At 38.4% G+C, this 6200-nt stretch overlaps 1 protein-coding gene across 1 annotated transcript in view; it reads right to left on the reverse strand.

The window, feature by feature from the left end:
• The window catches only part of Pla2g4a (phospholipase A2 group 4A), a 143988-nt gene extending 137788 nt beyond the window's left edge, over positions 1 to 6200 (reverse strand). Inside the window, 1 exon segment of the mRNA NM_133551.2 lies at positions 6096 to 6200. The gene's annotated coding sequence lies outside the window, so the exon portion shown is untranslated.

A 6200-nucleotide genomic window follows, 5' to 3' on the forward strand; every position in this document is an offset into this window, starting at 1 on the left:
GTGAGCCTTGAACTCACTCTGTCTCCTAGGTAACCCTGATTTACCTGCCTGGGATTATAGGCATGTGTCATATACCCTTGATTTCAAGAAATGTATTTAAATTACAATTTTTGCTACAACAAATCTTTATAAAGTGTGTTAGTTGTAACTTCTGAGAATCAAGACTCTGTCAATACTTAGAAGGTGTTATTTGGACATGTACATTGTACAGTGAAAGTAAAATGCTCTTCCATGAATTATAAAAATGCCAGGTTTTTCTTCTTTAACCTGTGCTCATAAACTCAGTTGATTTTAAAATCATCTCCCTCTTCTTTATGAATGAAAAGGCTATCAAAAGCTATTGATATTTGAGGTCATAGTGGACAGAGTAAGTAGTTGATGGTTATTAAGACATCATAATTAGATGAAAGAGTCTATATAGAATAATCTATATCATTGTACATGCATACATCTTAATGCACTTTCCTCCAAATTGATTTTTTAATAACTTCGGACACAATTGCTCTAAATTACTTCTCTTGATGTTTTCAAAATATTGCATAAAATACAGGTAAAAAAATTCCACAAAATCAATTGCCTTTTTGTTTCCATAAGTAAACATCAGAACCTAAAAATTTAAGTCACATTTTTCTTCCCCTAAACACCCCCAGACAAGCAATATCTTCTGAAATTACAGATCTGTAAACCCAAAAAGAAAATATCCTTCATCCAGGGGTTAACAACCAGTTCGCTGCTTATAGACTGCATTCGACTCTCTTATCTTGTCAAAGCTATGGGCATGAAGTGTGGTGCAAATAGGAAGTGTGCCAATCCACTGGCTAAAATTCTGAAGCTATTTGCTGACCTAATGTTTCTAGAGGCAGAGATGCACCCAGCATCCAGCCCTCAGCTGTTAATTATGACCACGTCATGCACACTAAGAATAGTTTATAAGCTCCGAGAAGCTATCTTCTTGACTGTAACCTTCTGGATTGCTAGGAAAAGTAAACTTCTTACTTTGTTCTACAAAGGGTGAAGGCAAGTGCTTTATACTGTCCAGCGTAATCAGAGATGAAAAGGACCTCAAGACTCCAAATAGTCTAAAGACTCCCCTCTGTTGCCACCCGGATGTAAATCCCTGTGTTAAATAAGTATTTCTTATCATGATTCATAAAAACATAAATCAGTCTTTAATATGTCTATTTTGTGGTTTTGATAAAATAGCATATGCCTTTAAAGCACTGTGTGCGTACATAAAATGCTAAGCAGTTCAAAAACCCTGAAACTAAATCTGAAACAAATCTGAAACTAATCTTTTCAAAGAGCCTGCGATGTTGGTGCAGTGTCCTATCCATCACTGAGCAGGTGGCAAGGGCAGAGCAATGGAGCTGCTGTGGGACGGGGCTTTGCGAGCATGTGCTGTGCTGAGCCTCCCCTTAGTTTTTCTGTTAACCACAGCTAGAGGAGGCTAAGAAGCACACATGAAGCACATCAAGAGCAAGGATTATGAACAACTTGGCCGCTCTAATAACAAGTTTCCAAAGTGCATCAGGTGCAGGCCATGGACATAAGCTAGTACAGAGAGCCATTTGATTTTTTTCCCCCAGATTTCTCTTTTCATCCCTCTAAGTATCAACAGCAGTGACTGCTCTGCTAATTCAGCCATCAACGAAAACATCAACAAAAACAAAGCTGAATGGAATTTTCTGTTCATGCTATTTGGGGTTGTTTTGTTGTTGTTGTTGTTTTGTTTTGTTTTGTTTTGTTTGTTTCTTTTTTTGTTTTGTTTTGTTTTTTTCAGTATTGAGGACAGAATCTACAGTTTAGTGAATGTTTGACAAGGAAAAGGACTTAATGTGGCACCCAGGTATGCCTTGGATTTGCTAACCTCCTGTGTCAGCTTCTCTCAAGTAGCTGGGATTACCTGCCTATGCTATCAGCCTCGGTTAAGAATGAAGTTCTTAGGTAGCCTTCTTATAAGCCACTTGTCGCTATATAAATAGGAGCTAATAATAGAACTCACATTTTTCTTCAAACTAAATGATTGGAAAATAGTTCATAAACACAGACAAATGAATAAAAAAATATAAGTTGAGTCTTGTGGACACATGAGTTTTCTATATTTGGTAAGGATGCCAAAATTAGGCATATTAGGGACACTTAGCTCAAAACCTACTCTTCACTTAAAATATCTGACGTTGCCTGTAGATTCCAAGGGCAAGCAAAGGAGTAGAAGGTTGAGCAGATTGTTCACAGATGCATGTGTTAAGAAAGAAAAGAAAGATAAGGTCTGCTGTCTCTTGTCTTTCAATCCCAGCTCACTCAATAGGCACTTGTTGCATTTTTCTGTAGACATTTGAATTAATTAAGCGATTAAACTGGTAGTGCAGGTTTTCAAAACTGCTTATGCTCAACACTGAATGTTTGTATTTGTTTTAGAAGAAAGGGAAACTGTATTTAAAGATAGCTCTGAGTGGATTAAAAGCCACAGACAGTAAAACACTGAGGGCTACACATCAAGAGCAGCAAAAACATGCTTCAGCCCACCTGCAAAGCACGCACGCGCACACACCCAAACACACACACACCCTACAGGTGATCATATCAGAAGATCAGAAGAATATCTTCCCTGCTCACTGCCTTCTCTAAAAAAGGACCCCAGCATCATGATTCCCCAGCTTTGTCGCCCCACTAGTCAAGAGGTAGAAGATGATGAGTTGGTCAGAGTTGATTATTGATAAACGTGAACATTCGTTTTACAAACTTTCTTATGAGTAACCATCACATAGCCAGCTCTTGGCCTTTGCCCTACTTTCTCGTAAGCAAGCCTGGATATCTCTAGTGCTGTGAAAGATGCTACAGAAGGCTTGAGGCTTCTTCTCAGAAGTCTCTTGCATTTCCTCAATTCTGGTGAACTATGAGTCTGTGAGAATACTGTTTCCTCTCACGTTCTTGTGCAGTCCCATCCACTGTGAAGGGGAGTTCCATGAAACACTGAGACCGAACTCCCTAAAACAGGAGGAAGGTAGTTTCTACAGGATCTCTATTTCTACTTTGGAAGTACATCGTTAAGACTCTTGACATTCTTCAAAATCTATGAGGATTCCGAACAATCTTTGATAGTGCGAAGAATAGCTGTTCAGGTTTGCTAGGCTAAAAGTTAATACTGAGGAAAAACTGTTAAAGTCACATCAAAAGGTGAACCCTTCTAAGTACCATTCCGAACCTGCTGAACTTGGTTAAGAAAGAGATGTGCCTGGAAATAAGGCAGCGCTCTTCCTGTAGCAGGTGTCTGAATGACTGGATTCTCTGCTTTTTCTGTATGAGACCATCCAATGTTAGGCAAACTCCAGTCCTGAAGCTACTTAAGAAGGATACACTCCTCCAAAGCAAAATGGCAAAGATTAGGTAGTATTCAGAGGCATTTTGTTAAATATTTTGAGCATTGTCAGCACACTGAATTTTATTTTTATTCCTATTTTCCAGCTTAAAAAAAATGTAACGATGTGGAGATTAAGGAACTAGGTGGTTTATGATCCCATTGCTATCTAGAAATGCACTTGTAAGGCTGAATCAGATTGAGCTATAGAGACTGATATAAACTAATATTTATAATCAATCTAAATATTCAGTCATTTAAGATTGCTCAGTTCAGCATAGCCACAGACTGAAGACAGCTCATGGTAAGAACCATAGTCTTTAGTTCATAGATTATCATCAACCTTGGTAGGATATCATCTCCTACATGATATCTGACTCAGAGTAGAGACTTATTAGTATTTGCTGAAAATATGGATGAATGTAGAGTTGCAGTTATCAAAATATGTTTTAATTAAAGTCATAAATTGGTGGAGAATGCCATATAAAATGGCACCAAAATCTAACTCCCCAATTTGTAAGTTAATGAGTAGATTCTATAGTATAAGGGAAAATATTTAAAGGCATAAATTAATGAAAATGCATGGATTCTTTTTCTATGTGTTAATGCATGATAGGTAACCAATGACTACCAAAGGAGTTAAGTAAACGAAGGCCATTTAAAAGTAAGTAACTCCTTAGAGGAGAATCAACATATGTTTTTATTTTGTTCTTTGCAATTGTTCTATTATTTAGCAAGATTTTGACAATGGGTGTGATAGAAAAATAAGACTAAAGCACAGGATCAGTCCGGGAAACACAATTCACAATGTTAGGACAGAGCAGGATGTGTAGATCCACTTCCGGCTCCAGTCAAAAACTTGCACCTATTTCTCCATTGAATTTATTGTGTTTAAATGAAAAGACCCATCAAAAGTTGCAAACGATGATAGGCCTGATGTTTCATGGAGATTGTCGTTGGGGTTGAGTCTAGAATCTGGGTCACTGGCTTTCTAGGAAGTGGTTCTACTCGTGGCAGTGGGGCGCTTGGAATTCCTGTCAGTGAACGAGTGCCTGTGGAGATGCTGGAGTCCGACAGTGGAGCAGCTCCACCTCATATGTGGAAGTGTTTGCTGCTTCACCTGGATAAAGCATCAGAGAGTCCCAAGGTTTGTGAAAATGTCCCATTCCTTTGGGAAAAAATGTGTGAATTTCTTTTTTTTTTTTCTTTCAGATTTCTATGCACTGGACAAGCATGAGTTCATTATCCTAGGAGAACTTCAGAGTTCTCAAAATGTTTGTAAAGGAGTTAGCGATCATAAAGAAAGAAAGAGGTATAACCAGCATGATGGCGTACGGTAGGGGGATGTGAGGATATATAGAAAGGGAGTAAAAACGGACGTGGCAACTTTTGTCTTCCTCTTTTTTTCTACTCCTAGAACATGCTTATTAATATTTAAGCAATCAAACAATTAGTGTCAGGACTCTGCTGTCTAAGTAGCAGCACTAGGGAAGACAAGGGTTAAAAACAGGCCAATTGACTTCTGTGACATGAACTTTACCAGAGGCTAAGACGTGTGCTTCCTAACTTTATTTTTTTTCTATTTAAAAATAAATGCTATTTGAAAACGTATACAGTTAAAATGAAAGTGTTCCTTCCCATAAAATATGTTTTCCTTAGAGGAAGTTCTGTAAAACTTTGAGAAAAGGCCATTAAACTTCTCTATGAATTTCACAATTATTGCTTAATTTAAAATTTAACTCTTCCTGAATTCAAAAAACAGAGACTAGCTTCATTGCGAAGGTCTCGATGTATCTGGGATATAATTTCAGACTCGATACGTTTATTTCGTTAAACTCCCTGTGAATTTCTTTGACTGCAATTTCAAATGTATTCAACAAACAGAAGAAACAAATATACACCATTCCCCAAATTAGAATCCAAAATATCTTACTAGAATCCACCCTTTCTAAGTGGCACATCTCTAACACTCTCCACTGGCCTTCAGTGAAAGTAGTTTAAATCATCGGCCAACATCAAGAACATTTTTCTTAACCCAGTGTTTGAAGTGATGAAATCATTACAAGTTGTAAAAGACACAAAGAGGTTAAGTCACTTATTTCAAAACCAAGTGCCTTTCCCGCTTTCATCTTTTGAACCCCAATTCTAAAAAACGGTATTCGCTTTCAAAATTTAAGCATGCAACTGGATAAAAAAGTTTTGACCCGTTCTCCTGTCAAAACAAGTTACCCAAAGACTGCGAGCAGCAATGTTTGTAGTTCACAGTTTTTCAGTATTATCTGTCACAGCACACAGAAACCCATTAAAGAACCAGGAATTCTCTGCCTAGTATGACTATTTTTTTATTAATTAAAATTTAAATGAGTCACCAAACTGCCCCTGACCATCTTCACTGGCTAGCAACATGCAACTCAAATCCAGGAGTCAGGAATCACTGGGAGGCATCACGTGGAACACGACCGAGCGCCAATTCACTTCTCTATACTCAATTTCCCAGCACCCGCTGAAGGAAACGACCTATACCTTTATTCCAATCTGCCCTTAGACCCAGGAAAGCAAATCCTCATCAGTTAGAAGGAAACTGAAGCCTGCTTTGTGAACTTTTCCCAAAGGCAGAGGAGTGAACAAGTGAGGTTTTAATCACGCGTGGCTGCCTTCCTGCTAGGAAGCTGCCCTGATGATATAGCTACGAAAAGTGCAAGAGGAAGCAGGCAGGGAGAGTAAATACATCGCTTACAGTTCCCAGAGTTAAATGAGAATCCTCAGGTTTCTCTGTGCCTTCTAGCTCTCTGTCAGTCGGGAGCCCTGAAGGGAGCCCTTCACAGTTCCGACTTTGAGAAAG

This window comes from Rattus norvegicus, chromosome 13, assembly GCF_021556685.1.
Source record: "Rattus norvegicus strain SHRSP/BbbUtx chromosome 13, alternate assembly SHRSP_T2T, whole genome shotgun sequence".
Lineage (NCBI taxonomy): Eukaryota > Metazoa > Chordata > Mammalia > Rodentia > Muridae > Rattus > Rattus norvegicus.